At 37.7% G+C, this 16,110-nt stretch overlaps 1 protein-coding gene across 1 annotated transcript in view; it reads right to left on the bottom strand.

Annotated features, from left to right (window-relative positions):
• Positions 1-16,110, bottom strand: part of LOC106039205 (LINE-1 reverse transcriptase homolog) — a 153,584-nt gene that overhangs the window by 113,756 nt on the left and 23,718 nt on the right. Inside the window, exons 2-5 of the mRNA XM_067002462.1 lie at positions 12,992-13,070; positions 11,413-11,517; positions 10,331-10,461; positions 3,238-3,309 (exon numbers count right to left, since the gene is read on the bottom strand). The gene's annotated coding sequence lies outside the window, so the exon portion shown is untranslated. The remainder of the gene's footprint in view (positions 1-3,237; positions 3,310-10,330; positions 10,462-11,412; positions 11,518-12,991; positions 13,071-16,110) is intronic.

Genomic DNA, 16,110 nt, shown 5'->3' with positions numbered 1-16,110 from the left:
ATATTAATAATAGTTAACAAAATAGTGCAAATGACAAAGAATTTATTTGCACTTTGAACTCTACACTAGGTCTGTTATTAAGACTGGTGCAATCCATTAAAGAACCAGCAGCTTTTAAGGTAAGGTGGAAAGTTCAGCCTCCACACAGAGCAATTGTTCTTTGTCACCAGAGAGCTCAGAAGGAAAAACTGTTACTCTCAGCTGAAAATTTAAGATGAACTAGAATCATACAAGTGGAAAGTCTGTTTGCACAGTTCTACTTTTATAGTTACTGTCTTTGATACTTGGGTGAGGCAGTATTAATGTTCTATGGTGTACAGGACCCCTCTCCAATTTATCCACTTGACTTCTCACATCTTTTATTCCCATCTGAACTCTAGTTACGTTCTTAATCAAAGGTTACTGGAGACATTGAGACACAGGCAGACCTTATATAAGAAAGGCAAGGTTATCATACCTGATAAATTCAGGACTTCTCTAAAACTCTGAAAACCCAGGATCTCCCAGAAGAAAGAAACTGGGCTTGAGGAAGATCTCAGTTGCTTTCAAGTGAATTCTTACTTCCACGTATATTCACACGCCTTTATTTATGTTTGTATGCATGTATATAGGTGTATATATATATATAAACACATATATGTTTACATATTATAATTCAGTACATTCTAAGATGACCACAACTAATTCCCAGTTCCTTTTTTCAAGTAGCTAAAAAAAGTGAGCATTGAAATGTAAAAAAAAAATAAAAATAATAAGATCAATGCTTACCACGTTTAATCCAAATGGAGAAAATTCTTCTCTCTTTTACATTATAAAACTAAATAATTCATTTTCAAAACAAAAAACTTTTCAAGTGTATTTTGAAATGCTCATGGGAAAGATATTTCATTCTGCCCTAGCTTTTACTGTCTTGCTCAATATGACAACAGTCACCAGCAAAAGAACAGGAATAAAATGAATAAAGTGTTGTCTCCTGGAGGATAAATTCCCTGACTTCATTGCTGTGAGCAATCTGCTATGTATTTTAAATATCTTGTCCCTAACATCACTATTAAGTGGCAGTAGGAAGCATCTTTCAGGAACCACTCAGCATCCCAGGCTTTTATCAACAGATTGGACTGACTTCTGGAAAATACCACTCCAGCAGCTCCTTACTGGGGTGAATCTAGAGATAACAGCTACACATTTTGAAAAAGGGTCATTGAGGGGTGGGTTTTCTATAACAGTAATGACTATGGCCTTCAGTTATGTTTAGCATCTGAATACCTCACATTTACCACCTGAAGTTATAAAAATAATTTCAGTTTTAAGGGAAATATTTAACAGAAAATGAAGCACAGAAAAGGGTCAAAGAAACCCTCTAGCTTGCCTGCTTGGCTCTGGTAGATCTACAGCAAGGGATTAAAGCCCACAGGACTATTTCCTTCACTCCCACGGATTGCACGGCTCAGAATATAACTGCCTTTGACTTTCACTGCACTATTCCTCTGAGAGAATCTTATGATGCTCCCAAAAACTGGGGATGCTCTTAACGACGTTACAAGTATAATGATATTGGGCCAGTACTAAAACAAGCAAACAAAAAAAAACCTATATAAACCTACTACAAATGATAAAACAAAACTCTTTCCAGATGAAACAGATAGACAATGGGGGAAAATAAGCCTACTCATATCAAAATTCTGACGATGCCATGACAACAAGAAAAATAATAGAAAGCTTAAGAATATGCAGTAACATTGTGAGTCATTAGATCTTCTCTACACATCCCATCATGATTTAACATGCACGGGTCCCCTACCTCAGCCATCCTCATTAAAGGTGAGCTGATTTGTATTTTTAAAAGGCATTTTTAGTGTATTTATTGTTAAGAGAAGCATTTTTTTAAACAAGACATTATTTCTCCTCCATATTCACTGTTGCTTTCTTTATGCTTCTTTTTTTTCCCTTCACATTTATTTCACTTTTTATTCCCCCTTCTATCCCTTGTTTTTGGTCTTATTCTGATTTGAATTACAGAGATGTAATAAATCCTATTCCAAGTTATAAAATGTTCCATCTTTTATCCTGAAGTGTTAACCCCATTATAGCTGAAGGTTCTTTCAGATTCACACAGAAAATTTCTTCCAATTTGACCTGCTGTCTCATAGGCGTTCCTTCATGACATGATATTAGAGCAGAAAAAACATCAAGTTCCACTGTAGTTAGAAAAGATTATAGCCACAGAAAGCTAGTTTTTTTTTCAATTTCCTTTAACAATATGTGATTTGGGGAACTCATCTTCCTCCACATGAGTACCTACTGCTGCAAAGAATCTCATCTCTCATGTGAAGAAGCACTCCCCAATATCATATAAAAATTTGCCCTCTTCTCCTCTAAGCAAATGACACAACTCCAGCTGACACTGACCACACCAGCAGAACTAGATTTTGATACTTATATAGGTGTATATATAGACACAAAATATGTATTTATATTAAGAAGTACAAAAAGCTCTGTAATATTCACAACTCAGCTGCGTTCATTTACACCCCATCAAAGAAAGATATTGTTTCATAATCATATGCAAAGGTTCATGCAGGGGGAGGTTTGATCCTGGGAAGCTCTCTCTCTAAGACACCAAAGGTTTATTTTCTTATCTTCCACACTGCCCACATTTTCAGAAAAAAAGGCTTTTATTCAGAAGGATAATGTGTTCATGCTACATTCCATCCCACTGGTGAATCACCTGCCTTCTGAGCATAAGGCAGCATCTGTTTTCACTCACCTTTGTTTTCTAAGGCAGCTGCTAATGGTTCAGACCTCTACTGTGCCTTCACTAGAAAGTCTTCACAAGACCAACAAAAGGAGCAAAAAGGCTCCAAACCAACCTCTAGGAAAGGAGGGTCTATTTCAAATTTACCTGTTAACTCTTTAAATATATTATGCTCAGGAGAGGTTGAACATGTAGCTATGATGTTTTTCTTTAGCTTCTATTTAATTTTCATGTAATTAAAATATCTACTGCCCATACAATAATGCTTTTTAAATACTGAATTAGCATAATTCCTAAAGTTGTACGAAAGCCCAGCCCATAATAATTAAGTGAAAGTGACCACACGGCAGCTGATTTCTGACTGTCCACTGGGGAGAATGTTGCCCTGAAGACCCATCTTATCCTTCCGGTACTGCAGCGTTCATGTCCAAATTATCTGAGGTTTCAGTGAACAGTAGCTTTTGCCCCAAGAGGACACTGACCTGGTTGACCCTTTTCTGTGTTCCAGCTGCACAGCACAGGTATAAGCACACTGGAGAAACCACTTTCTTGAGCTAGAAAAAAAGCAATTGGTCAGCAATGACAATCTTATTTGCTCCCTCTCCCTTTGAGAACGAAGGTGGAGTATTAGTCTGTGGCTGAAAGACAGACAGACTTGGTAAAATGCCTTGGTTTCAGTCAAGTTTACAACACCTGACTGTGAACTGAGGTAATAAATATTGTTTGCTCCCATTTCCTGACATTGCTGGGGGTGACAGTGTTAATACAGTTCAGAGAAACCTCTTTTCAGTATTTAACACTGAAATTTGTCAGAAGACACAAAGCAAGACAGCAACATTTTCCTACATTCAATAACTGATGTGAAATTCATTGTCCATGTTGCTGTTCCTTGTCTTGGACAAATTCGTTAGGGAAAGAGGAAAAGAATAGGAACATAGTGACAGAAGGGGAAGAAATTTAAACCTTAATTTTGGCATAAGTTTACTCCTGATCTAGCTATCAGTAAAATATTGATATATTTTTTTTTCCTATTACCTATAACTGTCTTGCAGAGTAAAATACACTGTGGCATTTCCAACATTCAAAGGTCACCACTGACTGACTCATGCAGGCAAGCCACAACAAGCCAGCCTCCATTACCTATTCCTAAGACTGGTGAAATAAGTGCTTTGCAGGGAAGAAAAAGAAGATCTAAGCACAAACATAATTCTATGTCCCCAGATAAAATAAGATTAACAGTGTGTGTGTGAGAGTGAGGGAGAGGTCACCTTCCCCCACCCCAAGTTACTTCCCAGTCTACTCAATATTGATTTCAATAGCGCAAATATTTACATCCATCTCTTTTAGAAGCAAAAATGTTGACTGCCATTCAAAACCTCATTAAGCAGACAGTAGACATCTCGTTGCAAGAAACAAGTAATGACACCAAGAAAAGCTGATAACTTGCCAAAGAAAAATCATACAAGACATGCAAGAACAGTGGTCGTCTTTACTTCTCCTCTCCTTTGATACACACACATGCCTTTGTGCTCTTGAAGGGGAAGGGCAAGACAGGGCATAAGGAAACACCTGAAGAAACAAACCAGATAAAGGAGACAAGACATGGTAACTTGAGTACATCTGTATTAATTTACACACATTTTAATTAGCTAGTAGCAAGTTCTGAAAACCAAAGATGGTACTGACAATGCTGCTGAAAATGTGAATAATGCCTGCTGTAAAATGAAGTTGCATTGCAGAAGATGGTGGCCACTGGAGTATCTTGGAACCATTTGATTGTGGAAGTAGAAATGTAATGTAAAAAGGAAAATATCATGGGACAACGTTTTCCATATGCAACCAAAAACTGATGTCAAGTGCTCTGGCAATTCATTTATTACATTAAAATTTATTACATTATAATTATTACATTAAAATTACAGTGATGTAATTTCCCATGTAAATTACTGTTTAAATATGGGGGGGGGTGAAGTTCAGGCTTTCATACCTGCTAGAAACTTTTGCATGTATCGTCTGTGTGTGTGTGCAGATTTAAATACAAATATACATGTGCATGCATTACATGTATGAATTAGTATGTCAATACCCCAAATACACATAAAATTGAAGTGGAAAAAACCTCTTCCACAGTGTAGACATCATGCATGAGTGGAAACATGAGCTTCTTGAAGCATACAGATTGCAGAAGAAAATCCACAGAGGATAAAAGAATTTACAGACAAGGAAACTAGTATGCTGTTCATATCACTTGTGTGACACAAGGCCCACATACCCATGGCTGAAACAAGTGTCAGTGTTTCAAACTGCATCTGCAAAACTGCTTGGCCAAAATGTCCATGTGTGGTAGCTGGTGCAGCCAGTGGAGCTGAGCCAGCAACTGCATTGTTCTTCCATAGGCTGAGATACTACAGCCATATTCCCAGTGTGGGAAAGGCCTGAGGGTCTTTGTAATTCTCTGATTAGACCTTTAGTGACTTAAAAGATTTCATTGTTTCAGACAAAGAGCAGTGAGTGTCCTGCACACTGTTTTCCTTCCTGGTGTTCTCTAATTAACTTATTAAGCTTTTTCTAAAGGATAAAAAAACCCTTTTGGAATGTATCTTAAGAAAAAATAAATGAAAAATTTAACTTCTATTCCAAGGTAGTAAGCAGCTCTGATGTTTACAGAAGGCTGCAGCCGTCAAGACAGTTCAACTGCCAGAGATGACTCCCACGTTCAGTAAAAGCAAAGTTAGACATCTGAGCATGTAATATTTCCTTCCTCTTTTTAATTGAATGCTTCTGACCATATTTTCACAGAATAGGCTAAATTAGAAATCACTGTGAAATCAGATATTGGCTTGTTTTTATTTGTGACAAAGTTTATCTTTATTTGAACTACAAAGACAAAATGAGATCTTTGAAGCAGAACTGCTCGCTAAATCTACATATCCGTAAATTTGTCTGACTCACCATAAACAAGGCCTGTGTTTATCTGCTCTTGAAAAAGTTATGATGCAGCTGTTCGCAAAACTGTGGAGAGTCCAATTGGAAAGGTAAAGATCCTATTAGTCCAACTGATACAGCTGGGGAAAACCAGAGAAACCTGGAGCCTGTCGTTACCCTGCTTTTTACACATCAGAAATTAATGCGTTCCATTCCTCCACATGCTTGCATTCACATCAGCAATCTGTGATCTCACGCATTATAGCTTTACCGTTAAACAACATCTAAACCGTAACAGAAATACCAGGCCATCAAGATGTAGGCCTCTTGCATAGAAGCATCACAGGGAGTTTTTCAGGGCTGTTCTGTTACTGAAAAGGTACACTAAATGTCATAATTCAAGTGTGACAGTGTACCTTCCCCACAGGGACAAGGGAACAAAGGCTAAGGAAATGGTTGGAGAAAATAAAAATCCTCAGAAACAGGAGAGGAAGATACAGAAAAATGACAAACAGTTATTGTATGGACAGTCATCTACATGTTGTTGCGAAAAAATCTGTCCTGCTTGCCACACCCAGACTTGAAAATCCAGACTAAATGTTAGTAGCCAAAGCAATGCACAGTGTATCACTCTTAATGGTTTCTTTATAAGGCTTATAAAATGGGAACCCGATGTATTTGAAGCTGGTAGCCACAACCTCCTAAGAAGGGTAGTTCTTAATAGCCAGTTTTTATGATACAGCTGAGGTGATTTAACTGCCGCCTCTCCCTGAGACAGGATGTCTTACCTTTCTTACAAAGACTCAACAACACTAAGCAGAAAACTATTTTATTTATTTTTGGTACAGTTAATTTTCTTCTGCTTAAACTCCTGGAATTATCTTCCCAAGGGCCAGACCACCACTATTGCCAGCACATGGGAAGAAATGGGAGTGGTTGGTAGAGGTGGAATGGAGTGGAGGTGGTAGAGTGGAGGCCCATCTCTTCAGCAGGGCCTCTGAGCTCAGTGGCCTTGTAAAAGTGCCCTGGCAGATTCCTCATGGGCCCACCAGAGCTGACACTTACTCATTCAGTGGCCTGCCTAAGCACAATAACTCTCCGTCCAGGGTAGCTATTTTCATTTTCCAAGGTGACAATCCTGTATCACAGAACCAAACCTATGCTGCCTATTTCTGTAATGGAACTATGTGCTGGGGAAGGGCTTGGCCCCAAGTTCCATCATTCAACAGGAGAAATGAAATCTAAATGCTCAGGACTGAGGGAATACGAACTTTAATTTTCTTGTAATGAAACATTAAAGCTATGAACCGTGTTACCACAATGCACATATTGAGAATGCAGGCCAAGACTTCATATTTTTTAAAAACCTGACTAATGAGAACTGATTATGACTTGATAGCCAGTGTATTGCTGTTTTGGTTTTGTAGCTAGGCACCTAAATAAGAAAGGACATTGCAAATACAGCACTGGCAAAGACAATCATGTAACTTCATATTTCTCCCGGCTGCCAAAATGCACACTTGACTTACATTTGCAATGAAACAGATAATACCATTGCAGAATCCTGACCTAGTCCAAAGTTTTGTTTTTCAGCACTTATCTGTGCTACATCATCTTCTCATTTATAGTAGAACACCCCAAATATGTTTCCTGTTGCACAGTATAACCTCATTCTAGCAAGTTGTTAATAAAGGTGTTCAGTATTTTAACCCTGAGTGACCAAATCCAATTTTATGCCCTGTACAGAATGTTCCTCTGAAATGATTCAAGGAAAATTAATCTTATTTTGCCTAAGGCTGAGAAGCAACAAGAGAATTAGCATGCATGTCACTGTGCTCAAATCCCTACAAAAGTTGACGATTCCATTTGCAAGTATAATTCCATACTGTCCAGGGAGATGACAGACAGACAGGTGCAGGCTAGCCCAAGAGGGAAGCTGCTCTAAGGTAGCACATGCAACAAGAAGAGAATGAATCTTCCCTGGAAAGATTTTAAGGACATGTTTTAATGAATCATTTGACATGAACCTGAGTGTATTAAAGAACAGAGGCAACAGAAGGCAAGCGAAGTATTAGCCTGGGCATCTTCTCCAAGTCTTCTGTATGCCAAAGCAGCAATAGCCTTGTTGTCCCCTCTGGAAAACTGTGGCGCTGAACATTCACATTACAAAGCAATGAAAGAAGTGCTCTTACTCTAATAAGTCAGGGAAAACACTGATGGTACTGGAATTCACTAGAAAGGAACAGCTTTTTTAGCTGGCTAAATGCAGGAGTGAGGCCTGACAGAGTCCATTTTGGCAGCAAACCTAGATGTTACGTTCAGTGTATTCTGAACAAATACTTGGCACACAAGAACTCAGTTGAATGTATTCAAGAAGCAACAGGCTGTGAAATGTGTATTTAGCTTAGTAGATTGGCAATAGCAGCTTTAGTCAAAGAAAGGACCACCTAGTCTCTCTGGAGCTCATGTCCTGTTTGGAGAGCTTACCTGCTGCAGTTTGTCAAACAGTTTATATACAATTGATATATTTTAGTTTTCTGTAACTTTCCCATTAATAAAGGCAGGACTGATTTTCCAGTGAAATGTCTGTATTACTTAAAAATTAACTAACTTGGTAAACCTCATTAAAATTATCACTGCAAATCATGGTACATTTCTACTGAGTCATCTGTCTGGTACTGTTTTCATCCCTGAAAGCACCATGGCTATGGTTACTTTGGTTAAAACATCTCTCTCTGCTGTCCCTAGTACATAAACTTCAAGGATCTGGATGCCAAGTATAAAGAATGTGTTACACACAGACTGCTTGCAGTGAAACATATCTCCAAGGAGGAGACAATTAAAGCGCCCTTTGCATTTCTCCAGTGATTTGTTTTGTTTGGCTAACCGTAGTTAATGGAATAAATTGTACATGAGAGCAAACAGTAGCTCCAGGCCTATAGGTTACACCAACGTTGAATACTGACAGCTACTGGCACAAGGCTGTAGGAGCTTATGCCCATAAGATATACAGCCTGTACAACAGAATAACACTGGGGGCTGATACACAAACCTTTTTTTAACGTGGAAATATATGGAATGAAGGCTGTTTTATTCATGGAGACGAACAGCTACAGCAATACATTTTCCCCAGGTCTATTCCTTAATGCTTGCCTTATGCATGTGGTTGTGATAACACATTTATTTTATCACTTTTCTACTCTTCAGGTAAAAGAACAGGCAGGCTTGGGGTTGTGTTTTTGTTGTTGTTGGGGTGTTTGTTTTTCCCAAAATCTATATCCAACATATCTGCAGCATAGGTTTGAGTAAGTTAAGCTATTAAAACAGTGAATAAAACAAGTATTTCTTATTTATTGTCATTCTTTTTTTAAAATGAAATTGTGGAATTATTTTTTAATGTGAAAGGGGTAAGTAATTTCCTTCGAATTTTTCCCTCAGATTCTCCAATGGTTATCATTTGGACTATTCCTTTTAGAACTATGTATTGATCCCAAGTGACTGGGGCCTGGAATCACTAGGTTAGCTGGACTACAAGAATTCAGCATCATAAATGAATACAGTCTGCTGTTCCACTCCTCCCAACAAACCATGGAAATATTGGCATAAAATCAGATACTTTTAAAGAAAACTCACCACTGGGATCCTTCACATTTGATTGCTAGTTTTTTTTTCAGTTTTTCTAGGCACTTATTTCTTCAAGTCCTGAAATACTGAGAAATATCTGTATGGCTTCTTGCTTTTAAATAAACAAAACAAAACAAAACAAAACAAAAAAACCCCACCTCATCTCACTAGGTGACTCTGACATCTGACTTTAAGAAACATAGCTACTATTGAAAAATATGTGATAAAATCACAGGCTAGCAATAACCAATTGAAAACAGACCTGAACTATGCTTTCCTCCAAATTCTGGTGAATTCCCTCAGTACATTGCAATAAGAATCTCAGTTCTAGATCAAGTTGCCATTCTTTCATATCCTCCCAGATTTAACATTCAAACCTCATTTGGCTGCTTCTGATAAACCTCTTGCTTTTCAGGATGCAAATCTGGACTATTATAAACCTAGTGACCTGCCCTACTACTAAATGCTTAGCATAGTTTATTCTGTTCCTGCACGATGTAAGTTGTTTACTCATTTGTTCTTTATTTAGGAGGTTGATTACTACAAGTGGATCCATACGACAGCCAATAAGAGGAACCAAAAGCAGTACCATGAAAAATGGGTGTTATTTGCAGATTTTTTAAGGACAGTACAAAAGAACACTTGCATGCAAGCAATGGTCATCATCTTATCACTTAAAATGCAATATATTAAATACAAGATCAGAACACAGCCTACTAAACATTCAGCACAGTGCTTCTTCCCAGCAATTCACTGGGCCTCAGTGCTATTGACATGCCATTTCATGAAACTGAGTTATTTAGCACTTGCAGCAGGTTAAGTGAGAACAGAAAGCGCGAAAGTAGTCCACTAACAAAAAGCCCATTCACTCTATCGAGCAGAAGTTCAGCTCCTTAATTTGAAATAGCTCAAATACAGAATTCAACCAAAAAGCAAAACCTGACCTGACTCCCTTAAACAGCTGATGTATTACTGCAAATTGTCCTGTAAAAGTCCTATATAACCCGAGCCAATGTCCGAACTCACCCATGGTGCAATTCCTTTGACTTCAGTAGAGTTGTGCTGGCAACCACCTCAGCTGTACTTGGACCAGTGCCATTATTTATGCAAGGCTGTGCTGTGTGTCTTCTCTCGATAAATGCCAGCCCTGTAGAGCTCTCAAAAATAAAGAAAAAACATTCTTCAGTAATCACAACATGACAAGAAATGCAGATACACAAACTGCAACAGAGCAGATAAACAAGAATTTACAGCTGTGCTGTATACAAGCACTTTGCCGAAGACTTTTCTTGTATTTTAAAGAAAGATTTTAAAGTCATAAATAGCATAAGCTTCTTTCTAGTAAATGAACTACAATTTGAATCTTTCTTCTCTGTTTTGAACCATAATTTTTCAATTAAAAATAGAAGGGGGGGGGGAGACAGATACTGACTGTCTTCAGAAGTAGAGCCCCTAGCTCAGAGCTTAACACACTTCAAGTCCTTCAGGTGTGGGACTTGAAAATATACTGTTACAACTTTAAAATTTGAAATATTTACCACTGCTGTGTTAGGTATGGAGTAAAGCAAAGCTTAGTCTCAGAAAGATACGGTTATCAGTCTATATTCAGGTAAGATGCCCATCAATTATAGTAACTAAAGGCTTTAGAAAGCCTTTAAATATAAACATGAAGGCTCTTACATACTATTTTATTGAATTGGTGCAAATGATATCCATAAATTTGTAAGGCAGTAGAAGGTACTAAACAGTACTTAAAAAACATGCTCTGGCACCAGACTCTCAAAAGCGGACCAACGCATGTCAGCAGACAGCCTAGCTGATCTGTACATGCAAATTCCTCCAGCAGCTCTATGAACTCCACATTTTTCAATTTCCATTTGCTGGAGCATTTTTTTAAACAATTTAGTCTGATGTATGCATATGTATATGTTTGTATTGCTATTATTATGTTATTCTTTTACTATATATATAAAATATGCATATATCTTACATATATGTTTATAGGTAAGATCAGTTTAGCTTTCCCCCCATTTTTTTAATTTTTTTTTAAACAAAATATCATTTTAAAAAAATTAGATGCCAGCTGGGATCAATGAAGACATACTTACGTGTTGTTCTTTTGCCTGCTTAAAGACAAACGGTAGCCTTATACACTAAAATGTGCAATGAAGCTCTCATGCTTTCCTGACATGGCCGTCTGCTCATTGTGATAACTGAAAATATACAAGGGATGGTTTTTAGTTTTATTATTAAAAAAAAAAGTCTGAAGATAATGTAAGCTGTATATGCACTATTGCTTAATAATGCCTAAAATAGCTGAATGAAGTAGATTAGTAGTCTGCTAAGACAATGTTGTTACAGTAAATTAAGACCAACCATTCTTTGAGGATATCTGAATATATTTCAAAGGGATGAGAAAGAATTAAAGTAAATAATTACTGAAATTCAGTGCCACTAAATAACTTTATTGCTTTGTCAGACTGTTTAACGGCTGCCTCTATTTATCCATTTGCAAATATGAAAAAATGTCTCCTTATCAGAATGAACAATCACCACAAAAAACAAAGTATAATGGTTTGTTGGAAGGGACCTTTGGAGCTTACCTAGACCAACCACCCCTGCTCAGGACAGGACCAACTTTGAAGATCTCAGGTCCAACAACAGAATTAAATCAGGCTGCTCAGAGCCTTACCCTGTCAATCTTCAAGTATCTCCAGTGATGGAGATTCTTGAGCCTCTCAGGACAACTTGCTCCAATTCTTTGTGGACAGTTCTTTTCCCTAATACCTACTGGGAATCTTCTGCATTGTAACTTATGCCTATTCCCTCTCATAACCATGAACCTCCAAGAAGAGTCTGGCTCCATTGCTGCCACCCCCTTCCACTAGGCAGCACTAAGGGCTCCCTCCCCTCATCCTGCCCTTCTCCAGGCTGAACAAGCCCAGCTCTTGCATTATTGCTCATTATTGGCTCTGTGGGTCAGGCAGAAGTGGGAGCAGGGCTTCTCCACAAGGGAAAATGAGGCAAGAGCAGAGTATGGTCACAAGGTAGGTAGGGTGCAACCCTGTGGTCTCTGAACAGGATCAGTCTGTTGACAGTGACAGGGTGCTTTAATAGCCCAGTAAACCTTGGACAATGCAATGTAATGAGGCAGGTTGAGGGTCAGTTTGGGATGTGCAGTGACCATGTTAGGCCAGCAGAACAAGGGGCTGGGCACATACATAGGCGCAGGCACTTCCATGGCAGCACAAAGGTGAATTCCTCAGCTGAAATGGTGACCCGGGCCAGGCACAGAGGGTGTTATGGTTATTAAGCCCCCAATGGATCTTGTTGAGTAAATTAAGGCCTATCGCCATTCCCAGGGTCCACACACCTGGAGGGACACCATAGTGACGAGCTTTCAGTTTGATTTCATATTTCTGATTACAATCTGGTGGTCCAGCCAGCTGTATCTAAACCAATCTAAGCCATATTTTGAAGTGCTCGAAACCTCAAAATAACTTCAGAAATTTTTAAGTAGTATTTATATAATAAAGAATGATAACTTGTGGCTTTTTTTTTTTTAATTCTGCCCGAAAGATTTACTTAGTTAAATCATCAAAATTTGAACTTAATTTGACAGAGATCCTGTAGAAAGATGTCAGACACCTTTTAGCAAGAATACATTTATTATCACAATGTACTTACTTTGCTACCAAATGGAAGATTTAGGCAGGGAATAAAAAACTTAACTTCATCAGCTGATGTGACACTGAGTTGCTTCTTCCTATTTAAAAGAATAAATGAGAAGACGGTACATTTAGCTAAAGAGCAAATCGGCATTTGTGATTTTATGCAGTTAAAGCACAAATCCCTTTCTTCCTTTCTTCCATTTCCATAATGCTGTCCCTCATGAGATCCTCCACCTAAAGGAGGTTATGTATCACTCCTTTAATACAAGCATGCTATCAACACAATATAATCACCTCATTTTCTTGATATTTTGTAGAATGTGAAAGGGACTAGAAAAGTACTCCAATATTGCTACTAAAAAGTCAGTATTTTATTTATTTATTTATTATTATTATTTTGTGTGTGTGTGTTTGATGATCTCCTTAAAATCTCTAGGTGGCCAGGATGGTGACAAATTACAGGTGTGGTCAGCAGTAACGTAATGTGACCCAACACTAGTTAAGAACACCACAAGACGATGACAGACCAAAAATCCACTGTCCATCCCACAAAGCTACTGAAAGCAGCTCTTCAAAAATAAGTATTAGCTTAGGAATTGGGCTTTAGGAACTGTGAGCTTACAGCAGACAGCCTGAGCTAAGAAGCTTTGCTCATTCTCCCAGGATCTAGTTCTCCTGTCTGGCACCCGCATCGCACCATACTCTCTTCCTTTAGCTTCCTTCCAATTGCTTCAGCTTTAGCAATGTGCAGCTATTATAAAAACAGATTTGTTTATTTTACCTCCTTTCTACTAAGCTCCTGGAGTGCTGCCTTGCTGTGAATATTTCAGACAGGTTTGCTGTTCCCATTATGTCAAATATGTGCACATTATTCTTCTCTGTCTTCTGGCAGACAAGAGTGCACATCTGCCTTCTAGAAACATTTTTTTTTTTTTTCCAGTGGCAATCAAGGCATTCATATCTGAATGGTGTCAGATACACCACCCTAGCAAGTGAGCTGCTCTTCTGCCTGCTCAGTGCTATCCATCTGCGGTAGCATTATACTCTATAATCACACAAGCTTTTCTACTGTATGTATTTCTAGGCAGACTACCAAAATAGTGTGTGTGTGTTTTATTATTTATTTTTTTAAATATTTCGAGCAATTTTCAAAGTAGTAGTTTAATACATCTTTCAGACTTTGCCAAATATGGCTTCTATTTTTGATTACTATATTGATGGTGTTTAGTTTAGAAACATGGTAGTGGTATGAGACTTCCAGGTCAGTAAATCTGGTCCCCTGCTTCTGTAAACAAGGATGTCATACAATTCTGCTCATCAAAGTATCAAATTTCATTTTGCATAGATTTTAATCTTTTTTAATCCCTCGTTACCACTGAAAGACATATGTGAACCTTATATCATCATCTCAGAGCCACTGAAAAATTCATGCTGCTTGCACATAGTCTTTTCACTCAGTTCTCTGGTTTCATTCCTCTCTCGTTTCCCTCCCTTTACTTCTAAGTGACATACGAGAAGATTTTCAGCCTCTAAGAAAGAGACTCCTTCCAAATCACCTCTCCTCTTCCATTTTATAGTTCACCTTCTATGATTGCAGAAGGCCATCTCAAACGCAGTCTTCTCCATAGACATGCAGAATGTTATTAATAGTAGCCTAATTCTTTGGAAGTAATTTGCCTGATGCAAGTGACTTTTCCATGGTCACAGCTTAACTGTAACTGGTTTTTGTGTGTGCTATAGCTACAGTCAGGCTACAAAACCCAGTTCTAATGATACAACGAAGTCTATACCAGTTCAGTATCCAAAGCTGAGTAGCTACTGTAGGCAGCTGCTGCTGAATAGATTTTATTAGCACCTGGGCTGATTGAGAAATATGCATTGATGTAGTAAAAAATAATTTGTAATACAATATGGTTGTCACATGTTAAGGTTCTTAAATTCCATGATAATGGGTGAAGAGTTAAGAAATGTTAGATTATGCAGTTCAATACCAATACGAGTTCAAAAACAAAATACAACAAAAAAACACAAAATACTGTTATCTTTAGACAGATGCCTGTCAAGTGGGTTGTGTAAAGCAAATTGATTTCAGCCCAACTCTCACCTGAAAAGCCATCTTCATACTATAAATTTGCACAGAGTGGTGATTGCAGAAGAGACAAAGATTGAATAGATGTTTTGTGCCACATCTTTCATGCCTATAGGCAACACTTCTTGGACAAGGTTGATGTATTTTGCTAAGAAGTAAAGACAAGGGTGTTTATCTTCCCTCCCTGTACCCAGCTGTTTTCTGGACAGGAGCAAACAGAGATGAAACACTTTCCAGACAGAAGTTAGTCAGGTGAACTGATTTGCCTCAAGTTCTTTTTATATGCTTATATCTCAGACTAGGTTACAGAAAGATATACACATTTTTCAAAATTAAGGCTGCTATTGAAGTGTCATGTGAAAATTTTACCATTTACATGCAAGATAGCCTAGCATACAGGGACAAGGGGGGAGAAGACAGAAGGTTTAAGTATATCTACACAAAATAAAATTGTAGAAAGCTCATTTACCTTTTACAGAGGCTAAACCTCAAGTATTGGCTTCCCAGTCTTTTAGCATTCTTGAAACACTGTTTCATACATATAACTTATTTAGATGTATACTCATATTCACGTCTGAGACTAAGATATGCACATCTTAATCTCACAAGGTGTTTTTAAATAAGAACTAAATTAATATTTCATTGTCAGAACATCTGATTTAGTTGTTTGCTAACATTTTGTATTTTATGCCTTTCCATGCACAGAATTAAAATGCATAAGAAGGGTTGAAAGAAATTTAAAGGTTATTCATTTTGGGCCCTTACAGATATCACTAACAAGAGTTCCATTTACATTCATAAGGAGACTGTTACTTTTCCAGTTTTCATCTTCTTTTCCCAATAATATAGATATTCCTCACCCAGTAGAAAAATGTTATGAAAGAGAGTACAAAACCATTTTACTGTTTAAATGTACCCTTTTGCTGCATATTTTGTGTATTTTCCTTTTATTCTTTCTTTACATTCAAAAGAAGATCACAAAGATTGCATAAACCTTTGGTTTAACTTCTTAATAATTGATATGAAACATTCAGGATGCTAGCATG

Source organism: Anser cygnoides, chromosome 1, assembly GCF_040182565.1.
Source record: "Anser cygnoides isolate HZ-2024a breed goose chromosome 1, Taihu_goose_T2T_genome, whole genome shotgun sequence".
NCBI classification, from domain to species: Eukaryota; Metazoa; Chordata; class Aves; order Anseriformes; family Anatidae; genus Anser; species Anser cygnoides.
The sequence above is the reverse complement of the archived record's forward strand: the minus strand, read 5'-3'. Positions and strand labels throughout refer to the sequence as shown.